General features: G+C 52.6%; 1 protein-coding gene across 2 annotated transcripts in view; it reads left to right on the top strand.

Moving 5' to 3' along the window:
• Window positions 1-6,563: 6,563 nt before the first annotated feature.
• ADGRG1 (adhesion G protein-coupled receptor G1) overlaps window positions 6,564-20,342 on the top strand; it is a 39,362-nt gene continuing 25,583 nt past the window's right edge. Inside the window, exon 1 of one of the 2 annotated variants that reach the window (XM_077830975.1) lies at window positions 6,564-6,711. The gene's annotated coding sequence lies outside the window, so the exon portion shown is untranslated. The remainder of the gene's footprint in view (window positions 6,712-20,342) is intronic. The other variant, XM_077830976.1, reaches the window with a different exon arrangement.

Here is a 20,342-nt window from a genome sequence, read left to right as displayed (position 1 = left end):
GTTGGCTAGCCCAAATTGAAAATCCCCCCTGCACTCCCACCCCACTTAGCTAGGTGAGTTGCTCTGGTTGAGCTTTTCCTGCTGTTAAACAAGGTGTTCTGGACACCATGTAGGAAGAACCTCTGAGGATGTTAGCCAGTCAAAATCCACACAGTGATGTGGGTGAGGACTGTGCCGAGATCTTCGGTGATTTAGTCTGGGAGAAGTGGCAGGCTTATGGGAGGCTGTATTGGAGGAGTCTGAAGATCTGAAAAACAAAATTTCCTCAGCCATGCCAGAGCTATTGGAATCATTCTGGCTTGATCTTGTTTCAATTTTCTGATGACTTTGGGAATCCTGGGGATGGAGGGCATGAATGCATAAGATCTGAGCCCCAAGGAAGCACAAACGCATCTGTTATCAATCCTGGGCTGTGACTGCCCCAGCACAGAAGCGATGACATTTTCTATTCTCCCTAGTAGGGTATCGTTCAAAAGCAGGGATATCCCCTTTATTGAAAATCATCTTAACTATTTTGTACATCAGAGTCTGTTCATGGGCTTGGATGGACTTCTGCACAGGTGACCTGCTCAAACACTCTGCACTCTGAGAAGATGAGATGCCCTGAGGGCGATGTCGTTCCAGATGCAGATGCACCAGAGGACAATGGGCTGATTAAGGTAAAACATAGCAGTCGTATGATCTGTCATTACTTGGGCTGGGAAGGCCTTTGATAGATGGTAGGGAAACTTCACAGGCATAAAGAATGGCCCACAGCTCCAAAATGTTTTTTTTTGGACAGCTGATTCTTGGCTGCACCAGAGACCCTGAGTCTGTATGCTATCTAGATGAGCTTCCAAGCCCAGAGTGGATGTGTCCATCACTCACATCTTTGATGGAAGAGAAGGGGAACCGCATACCTCACTGTGCAGATGTTTTCCAGACTCCTCCACTGATGTAACAAAGATACGATTTGAGCAGGTAAGGAGCTCAGCATGTCCAGAAAATGCTTGTTCAGCTGATACGCAGACCTCACCCAGCTTTGCATGAACCTCAGGTGACATGTGACACACTGAGTCACATACGTGCCGGATGCCATGGGGAGCAGCAGCCTCAGACAAGAGCTCCCTGTGGTTCTTGTTGAACTTACAGATTGGTGCACAGGTTTAGTAGGGACTGGAATCTTTCCAGGGGCTGCAGTTGTAGAATTGAGAATGGCCTCAGTGAACTCGATTCTTCGTACAGGGAATAGTATCAGTTTGTCCTTGTTTATTTTCAGACCCACCTGTGCAAACAGGGACTGGCTCTGATGGACGCTGTTTGTCACTTGATGCGACCACAAATCAACCAGTCGTCCAGAGATGGGAATATCTGAGTCACCTGAGATGTACTGCTACCTCTACCATGCACTTTGTGAGACTTCTTGGGACTGATGAGAGGTAGTGGTGGTCCCATACTAAAAACCTGAAGTACTTTCTGTGGCTTGGGTAGATAACTGCATCAAAATAGGAATCCTGTTGGTCCATGTACCAATCGTTGGGATTTAAGATGGGGAAATGGAGGCAGGGGACACCATCCTGAATTTTTGCTTATTGGTAAGATGTTCAATTTCCTTAAGTCTAGGAACCCCCTCTCATTTGGGGTGAAAATATCAGGAGTAGAACTGACTTCCCTATGGTATAAAGGGCCCCCTCCCTTCCAAGAGCTAGAAGAAACTGCAGCTCTTGACGCAGTACAGTTTTGTGAGGAGGACCCTGAATAGGGAAAGGGGAGGATGCTGGGGGTGGGGCAAGAACTGGAATTGGATGGTGGATCCCAGTTCCACAAGTCTCTAGAACCCACTGATTAGTGGTTATGAAGTTCCAGGCAGCAGAGAAGTGGTACGACAGGTTTCCAAAGGGGGGGGATGGGTTGGGAAGATCCAGAATAACTGGTGCACTGCAGCCAAATTGGCTGCCTTGAGACTGATGGGTCGAATATATTCATGCCAAAGCAGAAGGCTTCCTTCGTGGAAATCTGTGCCGCTTTCTGGAGGAGTCAGGTGGAATGGAGGGCTAACTATGGTGCTGTTGAGGCTTGCCTTGCCTCCTCTTGGGGGCTAGCTACTCATGTACGTAGCCAGGGTCCCGGGCGGGGCTGTACAGCCCATGCTGCTGCCCAGCTTGCTGTGGCTTTACTCCTGCTGTTCTTCCACTAATTAGATCAATGCTCCATCTGCTGCCCTCCCTCCTCTGATCGCGGTGGAGACATACCCTTTGAGAAGGACTCTCAGATACTACATTTGTCCCTACCAGGCCCGTCACCTAAACAGATGAGAAGGGCTCCACTTTTTATTCACAGAAAATTGTAATACATTTAATGGCAGAGGTGTGGGAAAAGAAGGAAGGATTGGAAAGTGAGGCCACGCCGCAGCGGCTGCCCCGTCCCAGGGGGCTGGGCCTGGGTCCCCACTCCAGGTATCGCAAGCTGGCCCACGTGGTTGCAGTGCAACCTCGCACTGGCAAATCCACCCCTCCGTGGACGGAGATGGGGGTGGATGGCCAGATTTGTTTGGCATTGAGACCTAACAGGCTGGGTCGCAAAGCAATTCAGGTCTGACACGTCCACCCCTCCATCTACAGCAGGGCGGGTGCATGAAACCTGTATGGTGCTGTGACCATGTGGGCCAGGTCGCAATGCCCGGAGGGAGAGGTGTCGCCACGATGTGGGTCATGGGCTCTATTCAAGTTCACGATTACCATGAGCACCACACCCAACTCACAGCCTGACAGAGGAGGCATCTCGTATGCCTGTCATTAACAGGCACAAATGCCTGGCAACCTTTAGAGACATGTTAGATACACGTCTAAATGGCCATTAGGGCCATTTTGCATTAGGTACTGTAGAGTTTGAAATTAGAAATACAAGTGTACAAGACTTGGGAGGAGATGTGGTTAGATGATTAACAAAGAAAGCGAATGTTCCTGTAGACTGTAAATCGCAAGATCAAAAGGAAATATTAACACTGAGAAGAAACTTCGGTGCAATAATGTCATTGTATGTCTCTTTAAAGTTTGTGGTAAATTGTCTAAGAGGGGCAGTTTTTAAAACCTGGGGACTTATGCGTGACTAAGCTCGAACCAGAATTATTCAGAAGGATTTCCTATAGAGGAGAACAAAGGAAACATTATCAAACCCAGACTAACGACTATGCTAACTCCGATTTACACAAGGACAAACTGCTGATAAGCCAGGAAAAGCAAGCTTCGCTGCCAGCTCCGAGGGAGTCGGTGGGTACAAAGACATTCAGGGTGCATGCACCAGCCAGCCAGGTGCTGCTGGCTAAGAGTCTCGGGCCAAGTGCACTAGGCGTGCACACCCCAACGGTGAAATGTATATGTGCACAAGCATTTGCGGAACAAAGAGCTGCTCAGCCAACAGCCCCATACAGCTATTATAGCAAAACCCTCACGTTAGATAAGGGTTGGCTGGGGACCATGGTAAACTCAGACAGTTAAATAGCTAATCATACCTCTCTCTCTGCCTCCCTGGTCCAATCAAAGCTATGGCCTCACCCACCCTGTCTACCACACACCTGACTTCTTTCTCTTCTCCCTCCGTCCAAGAGAGCAGGTGAATGTACAGTAGCCACTGAAGTCGGTGGCGACTGCCCTCTGCCATGAGACACGAAATGCAGTTAAGTCTCTTCCCACGGCTCCTGTGCATCACACCTGTATTATGTGGTGCCAGAAGAAAACAGAATTGTGGCCAAAAATGGGGCAGATGAAGCCTGAATAGCTCAGTCGGGACAGGAACCCAGCAGAGAACTGGAGCTGGCAGTTGACATACTCCCAGCTGGAGTCAAGTGGCCTGGCATGAGTAGAGAAAGGGGGAAATCCTCCAAGCTGCTCCATGTGGCAGGCCCAGAGGTGCTGGAGAACTACAATCCAGACCCTTCCCTGGGATGCCTACAAATCATTACTCTTTGGCAGCGATTGGGCTCACAGCCATGTCTCACCTTCTTCTCCTCCCGGGTTGTTTATTCACCTGTTGCACGTTGTCTCAGTCCTAGACTGTGAGCTCTCCAAAGCAAGGACTCTCTCTGTGCTACTTGTGTGTAGAGTGCCCCATACAATCCTTGATTGGGGTTTTTAGGCACTCCCACAATACAGACAATACATACATTAATTCGTAAGAATAGTGGAGCTGCCAACGTCCGGGTACTGGTCCCCCTGGGCCTGTCTGCACTGTGAAACTGACTGCACAGGTACAAGCCAAGGCTACGGCTGGGGGCGGGGGGAAGAGGAAGTGTCTTTTAACTTGGATGTAACACAGTTAACATGGGACCAAATTCACAGCTTGAACTAGGGGGAAGGGATAGCTCAGTGGTTTGAGCATTGGCCTGCTAAACCCAGGGTTGTGAGTTCAGTCCTTGAGGGGGCCATTTAGGGATATGGGGCAAAAATTGGGGATTGGTCCTGCTTTGAGGAGGGGGTTGGACTAGATGACCTCCTGAGGTCCCTTCCAACCCTGAGATTCTATGATTCAAGCCTCAGTACCCCCCCCCGCCCTCCCCCACTTCACTCTACATACAAATCATCCTACCCCAGTACTTGGACCCAGGATCCACGGGGGCGGAGGGTCCGCGCCTGCGTGAAGCTGGGACCAAGGGTTCAAGCCCTATTGCTTTGCCGTGTAGAGGCAGCCCCACTGGACTGGGAGCCTGCCAAAAGTATCCCATGATCCCAGAGGTTGACTTTCTTTGCCCTCTGGACAGGCGAGTTTTCCCTCGCTGCACCATGAACTAAGGCCCACATCTGGGGAGGGCACAAGGAAGCCTGGCATACGGGTGATTGGACTTGGGCCTGCATACGTAGACACAGGATTCAACAGTTCCTAGCCTGTGGTTACAAATGAGCATAGATGCTCAAGCCCTAGGTTAACAAACCCAGGGTCTCCTAATTCAAGTTCTATTAACCCTGGGCTGTCATTGCTGTGTAGACATACACAGAATAGCCTTAAAAATGGATGATCCCCAGCCAGAGCAGCTGTGTTTTAACACCAGCAGCAGGACCTTGGTGTGGACAAGGCCAATAAGGACGCTGTGGATTTTCTATTTTATTCAAGCTGTTGCTTACCTGAGGCAGGTGGGAAGCTAGACAAGAGCGAATCAATCTGTAATAGTATCAGTAACTTGCACATTAATTCCCATCCTCTCTGTACTCCTCACTGACTTGTTAACAGAGACGTCCTCTCCTTCCAGGGCCTCACTCCAGGGTGCAGTTATCAAGCCATCCGCTTCAGCAATGATAAGCGGTGCATTAAACACTAGTGCATTAAACCTCGGGGGAAGGTGACTACTGGGGAGGGAGAGGAATGAGGGACCACCAGTGTCTCTCTGGCATGTGTGTAGGGGTCGGAGGGTGCCTCTGTGTGTGTGTAGGGGTGCTTGTGTGTGTGTGTAGGGGTCTGAGGGTGTGTGTGTGTGTAAGGGGTGTAAGGTGTATGCATGTGTAGGGGTGCTTGTGTATGTGTAGGGGTCTGAGGGTGTGTTTGTGTGTGTGTGTAGGAGTCTGAGGGGGTGTGTGTGTGTGTAGGGGGTCTGAGGGGGTGTGCATGTGTAGGGGTGCCTCTGTGTGTGTGTAGGGGTCTGAGGGTGTGTTTGTGTGTGTGTGTAGGGGGTTTGAGGGTGTGTGTGTGTGTGTAGGGGTGCCTCTGTGTGTGTGTAGGGGTCTGAGGGTGTGTTTGTGTGTGTGTGTAGGGGGTTTGAGGGTGTGTGTGTGTGTGTAGGGGTGCCTCTGTGTGTGTGTAGGGGTCTGAGAGTGTGTTTGTGTGTGTGTGTAGGAGTCTGAGGGGGTGTGTGTGTGTGTAGGGGGTCTGAGGGGGTGTGCATGTGTAGGGGTGCCTCTGTGTGTGTAGGGGTCTGAGGGTGCCTCTGTGTGTGTGTGTAGGGGTGTACGGGTGCCAGTTGTGTGTCTGTGTGTAGGGATCTAAGGGTGCCTCTGTGTGTGTAGGGTGTTTTGGTATAAGGGTGCCCGGGTGTGCGTGAGTCTGTGTGTAGGGGTGTGAGAGTGCCTTTGTGTGTGTGATGGTCTCTCCGTGCGGTGGGACCTGCTGAGGGCTCAGGGTGGCTGGGAGGTGGGCAACCAGCCCGCTCCCGGCTGTCCTTCAGACATGCCAAACCCAGGGGGGAAAACACACAAATTGGGCTTGGTTTTGGCTTATTTGGCTTGTGAGTTGCTTGCCAGCTAGGTTTTGGCTTGTAGCTTGTTGCTTTTTCTATTATCTGTTTGGACTGGCTCCTGGCAAGCCGGGGCCAGGGGAGGCGAGAGGCCCAGGCTGCACGGGGGGGGCTCCCGTCGCACCGAGCGGGGGGGCTCCCCGGCGCCGGCTTGCGTTGAGATGGGCTCAGTGGGATGTTTGGAAGAAAGCCGGGGCGCTTCTCCCCCCGCTGAAGGCGCCCTGCCCGAGCCCCGCCCGGCCGGCTCCCAGCACGGCGCAGGTGAAGCCCCGGACGCCTCCGAGCCGCCCCGGGGCGGAGCCAGGCGGGAACCCGGCCCACGGGCGCGGGGGGCCCGCTGCGGAGGCGCCGGCGCAGCCCCGCAGCCGCCGCCCTGCGCGCCTGGCGCTCCGCGGGGGCTGCCGGCTGCTTCCTCCGCCGGCCGGGCGCGGGACCGCAGTCCCAGCCCTCGCTCGCCGCCGCCGGAGGGCCGCTCCCCGCCGCGCCCCGCCGCTCGCCCCTGCGGAACACAGGTACCGGCTCCGCGCCGTCGGCGGGTCGCCAGCCATCGGGGGGCCCCGGGCTCCAGCGCGGCGGGGGGGGTGTTAAGGGGTGCAGCGATCAGGGCGCTAAATAAGGCAGCGCCAATACTCCGGGGCTCTTTCCTTGCGCCCTGCACCGCTCACCTTGGGCGAGGAGGGGCTGGTCAATCCCTTAGGAAGAGGCGGCGGCGGGCGTCAGGAATGTGTTTGCCTGGCAGAGGTGGGCAACGCTTGGCAAGGGGCGAGGGACTTTCCCTTTAAATCCCCAGGTGCCCGCCTGTACAATCGCTGGCCCTCCCTGGATTTCGGCCAAGGGACCCTGCAACCAGCTGAAGATCTGTGGCTAGTGGACTGAGCCGCCGGCAGGAATCTCTCGTTCCGGGGGCTGGCAGGGAAGGCGGGGGGGGGCTAAAGGGACCCACTTATTTGAGACGTGCCGCTGCAAAACTACTAAAGACGGGGCTTTCGTACCCATGGGTACTCATGTAAAACGGACAGGCTGGGGCCAGGTGTGTCTTTGATCCCTCAGGAAGGCCCTGAGTTTTAAGGCGCACCTGGCTAGGTGGATGTATGGGTATTTTTCAGCCTCTTGCTAATGAGGCAGTCCTGCGGTGGGGTTTTGGTCAGAAACGTTTCGATGGCTCTGGGACTGGCAGGCTGCTGGTGAGCAACTCCGGAGATCACAGAGGAGTCTTCGCTGGGTGCGTCTACACTGCCCTCAGGGGCGCGCCTGGCTCAGGCTAGCTGCCTGCCTCCAGGCTCGCCCTATCCCCCTTGGTCAGAGCTCCCCGGGCTAGCCTGGAGCTGCAACGTCCACACCGTTCCCTTTAGCACACTAGCTCGAGTAAAGACTGCGTGCTCTGCTTTTCCAGTCAGCAGGAGCTAGACGATAAGGGGGTCAGTCCGGGGGGTAACTTCCTTTGAGGGTTTGTATTAAAATATCCAGTCCCAGGGTGCATTACAATGTGCTGCAAGCGGCTCAGGTTAGATTGCAACGACAGTTCGGCGTGAGAGCGATTGCGTGTCTTTCCCCCCCGTGTCTGCTGGATCTGTCTGGCCAGCCCCGGGGAGTAGGGAGCCCCCCAACTAAGGGTGGGGATGAATTCCATTGCCATTAAACAGCGCATCCTCCAACTGCCCCCCACGCCTACGGCCGCTCCCCTTAGCTGAGTGAAAGGATCCTGGAAAACCTTCCCACAGCAGCAGCAGGGGAAGGCTTAGCTGTGTGAACAACTTTGGTCAGACCACAAGGCAGGCAGGTATGGATAAGCCCGGCCTGGGGGCTGTGAAGGCTCGTTGGGCTGGGTGATAGCTTCATTCCAGCTAGGGCTGAGAGATCACTTTATCCACTGATCCAGCCATACAAGGTCTGACTGCAGAGCCTAGTTCAGGGGGTTTTTCAACCTTTTTTCATTTGCAGCCCCCTAAAAATTGTTGAGCGGAGGCACAGACTCCTTTGGAAATCTTAAACCACTGCCCTAGTCCCAGCAACTCAGTCTTGTCCCTTGCCGGAGCCCTTCCATCTCTTGTCCCTGTGACCCTATAGCCGGTTCACCTCCGCAGACATAGTCTTGTGGTGTTGAACCATGTTGAACCGCCTGGCGGTGCCAGCCCTGAAGAGAACTTCACTCTGACGATTCACTGAACATCTGGGCTCACCCACCCCTGCGTTTTAACAAGGAGGGTCGCATCTGCCCCTGCTAGTACCACCTCAAGTGAGGTCTACCTCAGCCTTCCCTTGCAGAACCGCTGACACCCCAGAGAACCGTTGTTGTCCCAAGGGATGCCTAGTGTGGATTTCAGATCATGTCAGCTCGCTCTTGGTGGTTCCAGCTAGCACTTAGGATTTGTCCAGAGCAACAAGTGCATGGATCTGCTGGTTGCTGGTCTTCCAGCAGAAGCCACAAGAGACCAGTTAGTATCCTCTGCACTGTCTATCCGGCTCTGATCTGTAGCGCTCGCACAAATCAGGCGGTGATGATAAATGTTACATATTTGATCGCCGTCCAAATCTTAATCCAGCAATTTGGAGGGAGGGGAGTGGGCAAAAGGTGGAGAGGGAGGAAATCGGAAAGCGACAGGTTTGTAAACAGCAGCAGTAGTGGTGGGAAAGGGGATCTCTGCTGATGCTTTAAAACCATAGTGGCAAGCACAGTTCCCAAACCTTGAGGTTGCACGGCTGTGTTTTCGATGGAGGCAGTTTTCCTAGCTGTGTGAGAGCAGCCGTCCCTCTCAGTGAAAGAGCCCAGGGGGCTGATACAGGACTACTGAGTTCTGTTGAGACCACCAGGGGAACTAATTGGTGCCGGTATGGGTGGTGGTTTCATCATGTGGACACCTGCTCACGCGTAACCAGACCGAGACCCACCAACTCATTTCCCAGCAGCTCCAAAGCAGCTGTTTCACGGCACCAACGTAGATGAAAGGCTCTGCCATCCCCTTTTTGAGGCTGGCATCTTAAAACCATGGTTTGGTGGAGGGAAAGGGTGCAAAAGGCATAACAATGAGAACGGGAAAGTCATGACACACAGTGCTGGAATGAATGCTAGGTTGTGTGTCATGGGAAGTGATGGGGAAAGCCAACTACAAACCCTTTATTTTAGAAGGGCTTACGGCTGTTTGTTAACAATTAACGAATAGGTCATGACCATTCACCACCCCACTGCTGCACTGCCCAGGACCTGTGCTGACATCTGTGTAGGAGGCTGGTGAAGTGTGCAGGTGACAAAGCACTAACGCAGCCCAAGGAATCGTCCCCCTGGCACAAGGCAGCCATAAAGCCGGCCAGAGGAAGATCCCCCCCATTGGAGGGGGATCCCACAGAGCCAGTGTAGCAACTCCTCTGCTACACCCATTCCTGGCTGTTGGCATAGGGAGTGTGGCTGGGAACAAGGTGGGTGGACAGAGCTTCCCAGGACCCCGCCGATCCCAAGCTTCCATAACAGGCCCTTGGAGTCACTGGCAGCCAGTGTAAGCGACAGCAGGGCATGAGACTGCTCTGATTGATGCTGGGGACTGGACCTGCACACAGGCGAGCAGCCCAGGATCAGGGGCCATCTCAAAGCCGTCTTTGCCTCCACCCCACCCCATCCCAGCATGCACTGTGCATACCAGGGTTGAGATTGTGTGCCCAGAAGGTGAAGCCCAGTGGAGCTTGGGGACAAAGCTGGCTTTAAGACACTTCTGTGACCTCAGGATTTGGGGCTACGTCAGGGACTTAAATGACCTTCCAGGATAAACTAGAATACCACTGGGGGTGCTCCAATCCACAGCAGCCTCCAATGGGTGGCTCTGTAGTCCTGAATAGCCCAGAGTCTCACAGGGGATGTGCTAAGGACACGTTCCCTCCTGCCTCCACCACGCCTTCCCAGATCAGGTGGGGGTGCCCTGGTCTGTGAGAGGGGCACTCTGGGGTGGACTGGCAGGGGGTGCAGGTCATGACGGGGTGCACTGGTCTGGGTGAGTGGGACACTCTGGGGTAGAATAGCAGGGGGTGCAGGTCAGGGTGAATTTTCTCCCTGCCCCTTGTAGCACAGTTCCAACCTCTATACATTGCTGTCCCTGGGTCCCAAGTTGAGATTAGGGCCCATGACTCATTGGAAAAAATCCCTAAGTGGCCTTGGTTTTGTCACCAAAGCCACAGTGTGACAGACACCCAGCCTCACCTGTTATGGATCCCAAGGGAAAACCAACCCCCCACCCTTCAACAAAATCCCAAGAATGTATGCCAAGCGCTGCCTTTCCCTTTCCAGGGGAGAGCACAAAGGCTTTTGTGAGGTCTGATGCATGGCCCCAGGTTGTGTGACTCACTCCATGCTCCGCGGGACTTGGCAGGTTACCGATTGCGCTTGAGTGTCACATGAGTTTATGCCATCCCCTAGGAATTCTGCATTCATTGAAATGCCACAAACATTCAGCCAGCCGTGATCAGACTACAAAGGAGTCTATAAAGCACAGCGAGGCTGCTTTACCCAGCCCAGGAACATTTCCAAGGTCTCTTTGTACACAATGCTGCCAGCTTTCTCAGGACTTCCAAAGTCACAGACACACATCTTTGGGTCTGATTCTGCATTCCCAATCCCTGCCTTTACCCCTGTATTGTGCCATAGACTTCCATGGCATTTTTCTTGATTGACATGCATTCAACTGAGAGCAGAATCTGCCTCCTCCTCATAAAAAGGTCTGAGACTCCCATGACATTGCCCTGTCTTTGCCACATCTATGACTCCCGGGATCAGAATAATGTGTCTTACGCCTAGCAGGAGGGGAGTGGCAAAAAAGGCCCAGCCAGGAGTCAGCACAGACAGAGGGGGAGTAGGGCTTGTTCCATAATGAGTTTCATGCTTCCAAATTGTTGACCTATTCAGGCACTTACAGAGGGATTGTCTGCAGGGATCTGTTGGCATGATGCTAATACTTAGCATCTCTCCTCCCAAGATCTCAAAGCCCTTTACGTTACCCCTATCTTATACATGACGGTATCTGAGGCACAGAGAGATTGTGTTTTGCTGAACGCCACCCAACAAGTCAATGACCAAGCTGGGAATAAGAAAAGGAGTACGTGCGGCACCTTAGAGTCTCTAAGGTGCCACAAGTACTCCTTTTCTTATTGTGAATACAGACTACCACGGCTGCTACTCTGAAACCTGTCAAGCTGGGAATAGATCCCAGATCTCTGGACTCCCAGCACTAATCCCTGTACCATCCAGAACCTCTGTCTTTTTTGCTCTTTCCCGCATGTTCACTGGCACCCATAGGTGAATGTCACTCCACAGCTATTGTAACACTCAGTGACTGCATTTATCTTGCACCTTGTATCCGGAGAGCCCCAAGCAGCCAACAAAGTGATTACAGTCTGTGTGTGCAGGAAAACATTGAGTACACACTTGTGTGCGTGTCTGGATCACTTTACCCCATCCTGCCGTCCCACCACATCCCTCTACGGAAATGCACCACTAGAGAGGAGGGCAGCAGTTTAAAAGCATGCAGTGTCACTGTCTGGTACGGTTCATGCCGTGAGTGCCAACCTCAGGGCCGACACCACAAACTGGTGGTACGTTCTGTAATTAGATTTCACCACCCCAGTAACAAATATGACCTCCTGGATCATGGTAACAGTCTGGCCATGGAATCAGACACAGTCCCCTTGGGCACTGCAGTCTATCTTGCCACCCAGGCAAGCTGGGCTGTGTGATAAATGGTCACTTACTCAAAAGTCACAAAATATTCACTTTGCTCCCAGTGCCGAGAGACCAGTCACTTACCCCAGGTCAGTTTGTACCTTAGATCTCACACTAAAGACCATGTTGGTAGCCAAGACTATAGTAAACTAACTAGGAAAAAGAAATGAGTTATTTACAGGTTAAAGCAGACACCATATAAGCACAGGTGAGCTACAGTCTGTGGTTCCAAAAGATGACAGAGGTAGTCATCTGTTCACTGAATGTCTTTTAGGGGTAACCCAGGTTGACTCTGGGGATCTCTGCCTTTGTTTCCTAGCTTCAGCCCGATGAGAGTTCAAACCTCAAAGAGATAACTGTTTCTTCTAATTTGTTAGTCTAAGGTGCCACAAGTACTCCTTTTATTTTTGTTTCTTCTTGTGAGCTTCTCTATATACCCTTCCCCCAGAGCTCAAACCAATGGGATGAGAGCTCCTACATGTAACTTCTTCATGGGTAGATGGGGCAATCAACAAAGTTTGTCCTACAATGGAACCATTTAGTCTTGATGGTCCTTCTCGATGGGCAGGGGGAACCACTCTTCCTGTCTAGGTTCGTGAGTTCAGACCAGGCACTTTTACAGTTATAAAGCAAAACTTATTACGTTATAGCACGGGACACAGACATTACAGGAAAGATTAATGCATGCCACAACTTAGTGTTTAATGTTTAGACTCATCTTTACAAATCTAACGCCTACCCTTGTACAATATTTGCTGCAAATATACAACCGTGGTTGCAACAATGATCTGTACGGTCATAGGTTATGTCAGTAACGTCACAACAGGTGAGCTGGTCTGGTTTCCACCTATGAATTTGTAAGTGCTCAGCTGAAACCTACAGCCTTGGCAAGAGCTGGCACCTGGTTTACCAGCATCATGCATGCATCAGCACTTCACATCTGTCCAGGATACATGGAAGAGTATTGTAACCCATTGAAACCACAGGAGAATTTTAGGTGGAGAGAAGACACGAGCTGGAATGTGGACAGTCCACCAAGGCAAAGCATCATGGTATCTTTCACAACCATGAGTGACCCAGATGAAGACAGCATCTGCCCCCAATGCTATATTAGGTTCTCATTTCAACACTGAGTGTGAGTAGGGTGCCCTCTCAGCAGTGCTGCTCACAGCACCTGGGTTTTCCATTGAAGTCTCCTATTGAGGTGGGTAGCTGGACCCTCCTGTCTTTTATGAGATCTCTTGACAGCAGCACCCAAGTCTCAAAGCGAAGTGAGGACTGGTCACCTTCTGTTCCCTTTAATGCTATAGTGTTTTATGTCACAGGCATGCCTCTTGGTTCTTTCTCTGCCCTGCTGGTCAGACCATGGACAGTCTAATCCTGTTGTCCAATTCTGAAAAGATAGCAGGAGAGTAGATGTCCAGCTGAGTGCTATGGTATGTCGAAGCAAGCTGAGCTCAGCAGGACAGGTCCGTGGTTGGTGTGTAGGAAGCTAAAGGCAAGAGACATTGAGGGACTGACAATGCTGGTGTAGCCTCTGACCTCAGCGGATGGTTCTCAGAAACAGGATTGCAAAAGGACAGGACAGTGTGGTGAGCATTGCAAGACACTGACTGGCTGGCTGGCCTTGTGACATTGTTTCCAGCTACCCAACTTCAGAGCCATGAGCAAGGCAGCGTCCGGTGGGGAGATGTACCAGGGGGTCAGCTCCCCGGGCCCAGTAGAAATATGCACCAATGTGATTGGTGCTTCCTCTTTAGTATCTTAGCAACATCTTGGCCATGGTCACTGTTGAATCCAACATTCAGCTCCTGACCCTGCAGTGCTGAAAAGGTTTCTACTGCTGCCTCTTAAACGCTTATCTGATCATGTGGCCACAGCATCACAGAGACATAGCTTGCATGTGTACTAAGCGTACGGGGTGAGGGGCTATTATTATTATTATTATTATTAGTGTTGCAATTCTGAGAAGATACAAATGTGCTTCCAAACCACACGGCAAGCCCTGCATATCTGCAGGGAGAAACTTCCTGCTCTGGCTCAGAGAAAAAACACTTCATGAATGAGAAGGTGAAAGAGTCAAAGATGGAATAAGTAGGTTGTCCAGGCTTTCCCCAACTACTGTGTAATGCCTTTTGAGTATCTAGGGAGGCAACATCGCCACAGGATGATGTCAAACCCTGACAATTAATTAGCGATACATTATTTATATTGTGGGAGAGCTTAGAGACCAGCACCCCATTGTGTAGGTCCTGTACATACACACAGTAAGAGACAGCTCCAGCCCAAAGAGCATACAGTCTCAGAACAATGGAGCGTGGCCATATGATCATCCCCATTTCGCAGATGAGCCAGGAACTAGACCCTAGTCTATTGCCTTAACCTAACCTCCGGCAAGCCACAGGATCACTCCTCTGAAATAGCCATCGGTCCGGAAAGCTTGAGGGTGGGTGGCCACCAACCCATCTCCTTTACAGTCCATTTATAGCTCTTGCAGAAGCTACAGCCTTTCCGGTTCATTGAGCAAAATGCTGGAAGTTCCACATTCAAAGCAGGAGCAACCAGCGTTGCATTTTTAGCCAACCCAGCTAGAACACTTTAGGAAACGAGCAGTCTAAACCTTCAGCCCCCAGACAATAGCTCTTACCACGTATCTTCCTGAAAAGCCACAAATGCCGATAACCGTCTGCGCCGATAGTTCCCTCTTCCACTGTTCGCAGCTCACTAGGTGAGGTTAGCACTTTATTTCCTCACCCCGCTTTCTCATTCCGAGTCAGCTAATTTAGTGGCCCGAGCCAGCTCCCAGCAAAGTCAGAGGGGGTCTTCCCATTGACTGTAATGAGTTCAGCCCCCTGTGCAGCCATGTCTGTTCTTTTTTCCTTTTCAGTAGAATTCAGACTGTAGGACTGAGAGGTTCAGTGTGTATACCATTACCCATGATGCATCATGCTTGAGGTTTCTTTGAAGCCAGTATTAGTGATATGGGGTATTTAATAAAAGACAGAGCTGGCTGAAGACTGAGAAAATGTTTGGCAAATCTTAGTTTCCATTCAGCTCAGCTGTATGCAAATCCTTTCGTGATGGCAAATACACAATGCTTCGAAACTGGTCTGCATGATTCAGATGAATGAGTGTGCCTTCAGCCACTTGCAACTCAAACGGCCCGTTCTGCAGCTCAAATGCCAGCATTATGAATAATGCGTGAGCTGCCATTTGTTCATTAGGGATGTTTTTGAGTTGTTTGCACATCCCAAACAGCTCTTAAAAGGAGAGGCAAAAATTCAGTAAGCAAAATCAGCAAAGAGAATTTGACCTGCTCTACTAGAGTGTTTTTATCTCGGACAAGAAGAAGCAATAGCGGGACTTGCCTCTCCCTTATTTACAGGGTAAGCCGGGCTCTCAGAGGGCTTCAAAGTCGAGTGAAAGTATCTCCCCAGCCCCCTAATGGGGCAGGTCAGCAGATATTATCCCCATTTAACAGATAGGGAAATTGAGGCAAAGAATGTTGACATTTTTCCAAAAGCAGGGAACAGAACCCAGGTCTTCTCACTACCGGTCATGCACTTAAGATATAAGACCATCCGTCTCCTTCGTAAGGAAAAAAGATCAAATAGCAAGTAAAACGAAGCTTCCAACAGCATCGCTAACCCCAAGCATTTAAACAGCATGAGATTTTTTTAAAATGCTGCATTCTTTTTATTTGCCTCCCGGTTTTTGAGCCTTTTGCATTCATGTTTCTGAGCTTTTCTCTATCACCACCAGGGCTCAACACTTACATTCTATGTAGTCTCATGTAGTCAGCCTTACTCCAGGAGCTGGGACTTTAAGAAAATTCCTTAGTATCACAAGTCTTATGATACCAATCATGACAGCTGGTAACATGGTGCCAACATCCTGCTAACTGTTGTGTACCCAGCTCTTGGGTGTAAGTCCAATTTCATTGACACCAGTTTTATATTCTGTTGGCTCCTATTCTTATTCCCAATTTATACTGGTGTTAGTGAAGTCAGAATCAGGCCCACTTTGTTTCTGGTAGCTGGCACCCTGCATTTGCTGCAGCTAGCTCTAGGCTGGAGCTTTACAGAGAACCAGCCATCTAGGACCCTTCCTCATGCTGAGTAGTCCCATTCTGCATACCGATTTCAGGTACTCCTTGCAAAAGGCTGTATATTGAGAGTCAAAGTGGGCTCAGGGTGATGCACAGACCCTGGGCTGGATGTCTCTTGGTGAGAGTTAAGGGGCAGAATCAGGAGCCTTGCACAAGTGACATCTGCCTCCGCCTGACCCCAGGATCCTAGCCCATTACACGGCTGCTTTTGCAGCGCAGGGCTTCTGCCATCAGGGGCAGGAAGGGAGGTGCTCCATCTGAGCCTGCATCCCCTCTGATTACTTAATGCCCCTGAGATCCATCTGTACTCTGTTTGTGACTAAGCAGGAACTTTTATGTGCTATTGTTCTCCATCCAGCCCATTGAAGTAACTGAATAGCAGGCCTTGAGGTGGGTTCTAAATATACCGCAAGGCTCGTTCCTAGCTGCGGCCTGGGGGAGATAAGGCTGTTTGTGCTGCCACGGAGGAGGAAGAGGCTGCGGGTTGGTGTCTCAGGATACAAGAATACAGAAAACAGCCCAGTTTGGCCTTGCGGAGCCTGTGGGGAGGAAGGATCTGCCTGGCCCTGGGAGATAGTGATGGGCTTGGGTGGGTTGTCAGATCTCAGGCTGATTAGAGGCTGGGCGTCTGTGGTGAATTTCTAAGAACAAAAAAGCTCTGAGGAGAGGGGAGTGCCAACGATCTGGTGTTCCCATGCAAGACCGCACAGCCCACCATCTGCCTAATGTCTATATAGCTAATGCCGGCCTATGCATGCAGCTGGTGCATCGGGGCCTTGTGACTACACTGAACCGAAGGGAGAGCCCAGCCCAGGCCGAGGGAGAGCCTGGCACAGGGGGGCCAGACAACCTTAAGCCTGGTCTCCATGAGCAAACCTCGGGCCTGCGGTAAACCTCCCCCACACCCCACCAGGCTCCGAGGCTGGAGCCTTGGCAAGACACCTGAGCTGTCTGCTGCTCACGGCAGAGCTCTGTGAGGCCCAATGCTGGGCCTGCTTTTTCCTAGCACGGATACGTCATCCGAGAGCAGCAACCCCCCCCCCCCCCGACAACTCTAGGGCACAGCGAGGGGCGAGCCAGACCTGGGGAGCCGCGAACTGGGGCACAGCCCAGTCCTAGCACAGCAGCCAGGCCTGTTATTAATTTGTATTCCCATAGTGCCTAGGAGTCAGGGCCCAGCACCTGTCGAGCAGCGAGGGGAGAGCCTAGCCCTAGAGAGCAGCAAAGGGGGGGGGAGAGCCCAGCGCCAGCCAGCTGTGGACAGCAGCGATATGAGAAGAGCGCAGCAGCTGCCTGACAGCCTGAGAGAGCTGCTGGGGGATGACTCACTGTCCCACAAAATGTGGGACGGTTTTCAATGTTCGCTGATGTCCCCTGGGTTCTGGGCTGAGGGCTGTCACCACCGCTGTGATGCTCAGCGCCTCTCCTCTGCTGTTCCACATGCCTGCCCTGGTCCCCTATTGCCCTGCACACCTTATCCTCCTTTGCAAAGGGGGTGTGGATCACCTCCATTCCCACCTGGGAGCCTTTTGCAGCTCTGTTGTGTTGGCGTGAGCAATTGCACGAGGTGCAGGGTGATGCCCTAGCCGGTTGAGATGTGCGGCTGCACCATCTGGGACTCCCCTGGGTCAGAGGGATCCCAGCCCTGTTTCAGAGGCCTACACTCCAGCCAAGCAAGCAAAATCTTGGCGCCTCTGTCCCCTCTGAGCTTTCGGGCTCTCCCTGGTGCAGAAGCCCAGAGCCACCCACAAAAGCCCAGCACTATCTGTTCTTGGGGAGCCCTGCAGGTCAGCATCCAGGGGGCCTGAGAGGTGCTGCTGGGTGAGCAGCACCCTGTGGACCTGATTCGTCATTGCCAAGGGGCTGCTGGGCAGGCCCAAGGACCCCCCTTGCACAGAGCCCCTCGAGATTCACGGAGGTGTGGGCAGGGAGAGGGATGGTCAGGCCATTGCCATGCCTAGCATGTCTGCACCCATCCAAAGCCCCATGGAGCAGGGCCAAACCAGCCCCTGGACAGAGGGGGTGCAAGCACCGGATGGCTCTGCCCCGGGTATGGAACAGCCCCTGGAGAGAAACTGGGCTAGGAGAGAATGTATGACACAGAGGGCAAGAGAGCGGAAGCAGAGGAGAGCCAGCCAGTCCATTTCTTTGGAAAGCGGAGCTGGGATTTGCAAGCCCAGCAGCCAAGAGCCAGGCATTCAGGGGGCTGCCAATCCAGGGCTGTTTCCACAATGTCCAAGCCTTGTCACAGGGCAGCCTTGGCACCCCTACTGCTGGTGTCAGCAGCCCTTCAATTTCAGTACCTAGAGCCCCAGCCCAGCATGCATGGTAGAGAGTGCACCGCCCCCTCCGTGCAGAGATGTCATGCCCCATCTCCAGTAGGTATGAGGGGAACAAAGCACAGCCCCCTGCATTGGCTCAGTGGGCCAAGACCCCTGCTGGGAGCTGGCACCAAGCAGCTGCCGCAGTGACGAATGGCCCCATGCAGAAGCAGGGAGTCTGCTTATTTCCTTGAGTGTGCGTTACAGGGGCCTGTATCTGCCTTCCCGGGGGTTTTATGTTTTGGCCATTGTTCAGAGCAAGAAACTCCGTTCTGAGTGTCGCACTGCTTCTGGGCAGGGAGTGCAGCCCTCGCGGAGGGAAATACCAGCTGCCCCATGGGGAATTTAGCTTTCAGTCAAATATTCTGTAATTAACATTTGTAGATAAGTCAATAAAACCCCAACCGACCAATGACACGTTTCCTAGGGGGTGGCAGCGGGGCCAGGTGAACGCAGTGTTGGATGAAGCCAAACCCTCTGACAACCCCATCCAGGGTTGGGATCCTGCTGCAAGGTATCCTGCTAGGACATAACTACATCAATACAGGCCAGCCGTGGACACACCCCGGCAATGCACCATCAGCCTGTCCCAGCGCAACCGTCTGCTGGTCTCCAATCCAAAATATAGAGATGGGCTTGACTGACCCACGCACGAGAGCTTGGATTGTCTCGCTGGTAGTCACCTGGCTTTAGTGTGAAGCAGGAGAAAGTCAGGCTCCACCTGCATGGGGACTGGAGGTCTCCTTGTGAAGAAAAGGCCCTGAGGAACCAGAGAGAAGTGCCAGCCTAGGGAGTGGAACACAGGGTGAGAGCCTCCTCTGAGAGCACCAAAGGTCTGGCTGCCCCTCCCTGCAGCTCCTCTATTCCAGGAGGACCAGTTCTGGCAGGATGCAGGCTGCCTCTGAAAACACCGTGGTGTATCCTTCCCCGTCTGTCTTGTGACTATGGGCCTGTGTGGGAAAAGCTCCCCAGGGAAAGCAAAGCAACACAAATCCACTGCTGTCTTGCCAGTGCCCTGGAACAAGATCCATTTCCCACCCATTCCCGTGTGGTGGTTTTTCAGTCATCCGGCAGAGGTGAGCGGAGCCCAGGCGGCAGAAGAGAAGGGTTTGGAGATGGCATGAAGGACTCAGTCTGTGCTCACAGGGCAAAGAGTGCGAACCTGAAGCACCCCTGTAAGTAGTTACTTAAATAAGGAATGAATGTAGTTTAAAAAGAAAGGAGCCCTCTCTGGATATGAGCGAGCAGGAAGTACACGAAACAAGGAAAAGCTAAAGGTCGCCTGTGTCCCTGATGAATCAGATTTGATTGGTGCCTCAGAAAAGGAGGGGAGACTGGGGTGGCGAAGGCACCCTCAGGGGAAATGCACCCCGTTCCCGGGGACTGAAAGCCACCTGTGCTACCCACAGAGAATCTCCACTTGGGGGAGCACCAGAGCTCAGCATGCAAATTCTCCAGGTTTTATTTATTATACAGAGCTGAGGGCTGCCCTGTGCTCTTCAGCCTGGCACCGACCGGCAGGGGAGCCCAGCCCTGCCCTTTGCTCATCGTTCCGGCAGGGAGCGAGGGCTAGGAGCTGCCAAGCAGGGGCTAATGTCAGGCCCTGCCTTCAAGCAGCTTTGTCCTGGAGCACAGCTTGGCAGTGCCTTGTGTACCCCCCTCCCCCCTCCAACAAACAACCCCATCCTGACCATTCTGGAGTCAGCCCAGTGGGCTTCGGAGTGGATCACCCTGATCTCTGCTGAAATACGGGACCTCGAGGGAAGGGGAAGAGAAGCTGTGAAATGGACGGGTCTCTGAGCCACAGCTCATTGTCGGGGCATTGCACTGCAGAACAACATCACACCCACCACAGGGCGTGCTTCAGAGCCAGCCTCCCCATGCTTCACACCCAGGCCACAACGCCAGCAAGGACCAGAAATCACTAGTTTGCTGAGGCCTGGGATGTGGCTACAAACTACAACACTCCCAGCCCTGCTGCAGAGCTTGAACCGCTTGAGTCCAAACCGCATA

This window comes from Eretmochelys imbricata, chromosome 12 (genome assembly GCF_965152235.1).
Source record: "Eretmochelys imbricata isolate rEreImb1 chromosome 12, rEreImb1.hap1, whole genome shotgun sequence".
NCBI lineage: Eukaryota > Metazoa > Chordata > Testudines > Cheloniidae > Eretmochelys > Eretmochelys imbricata.
This window is presented reverse-complemented; position numbering and strand designations above follow the sequence as displayed.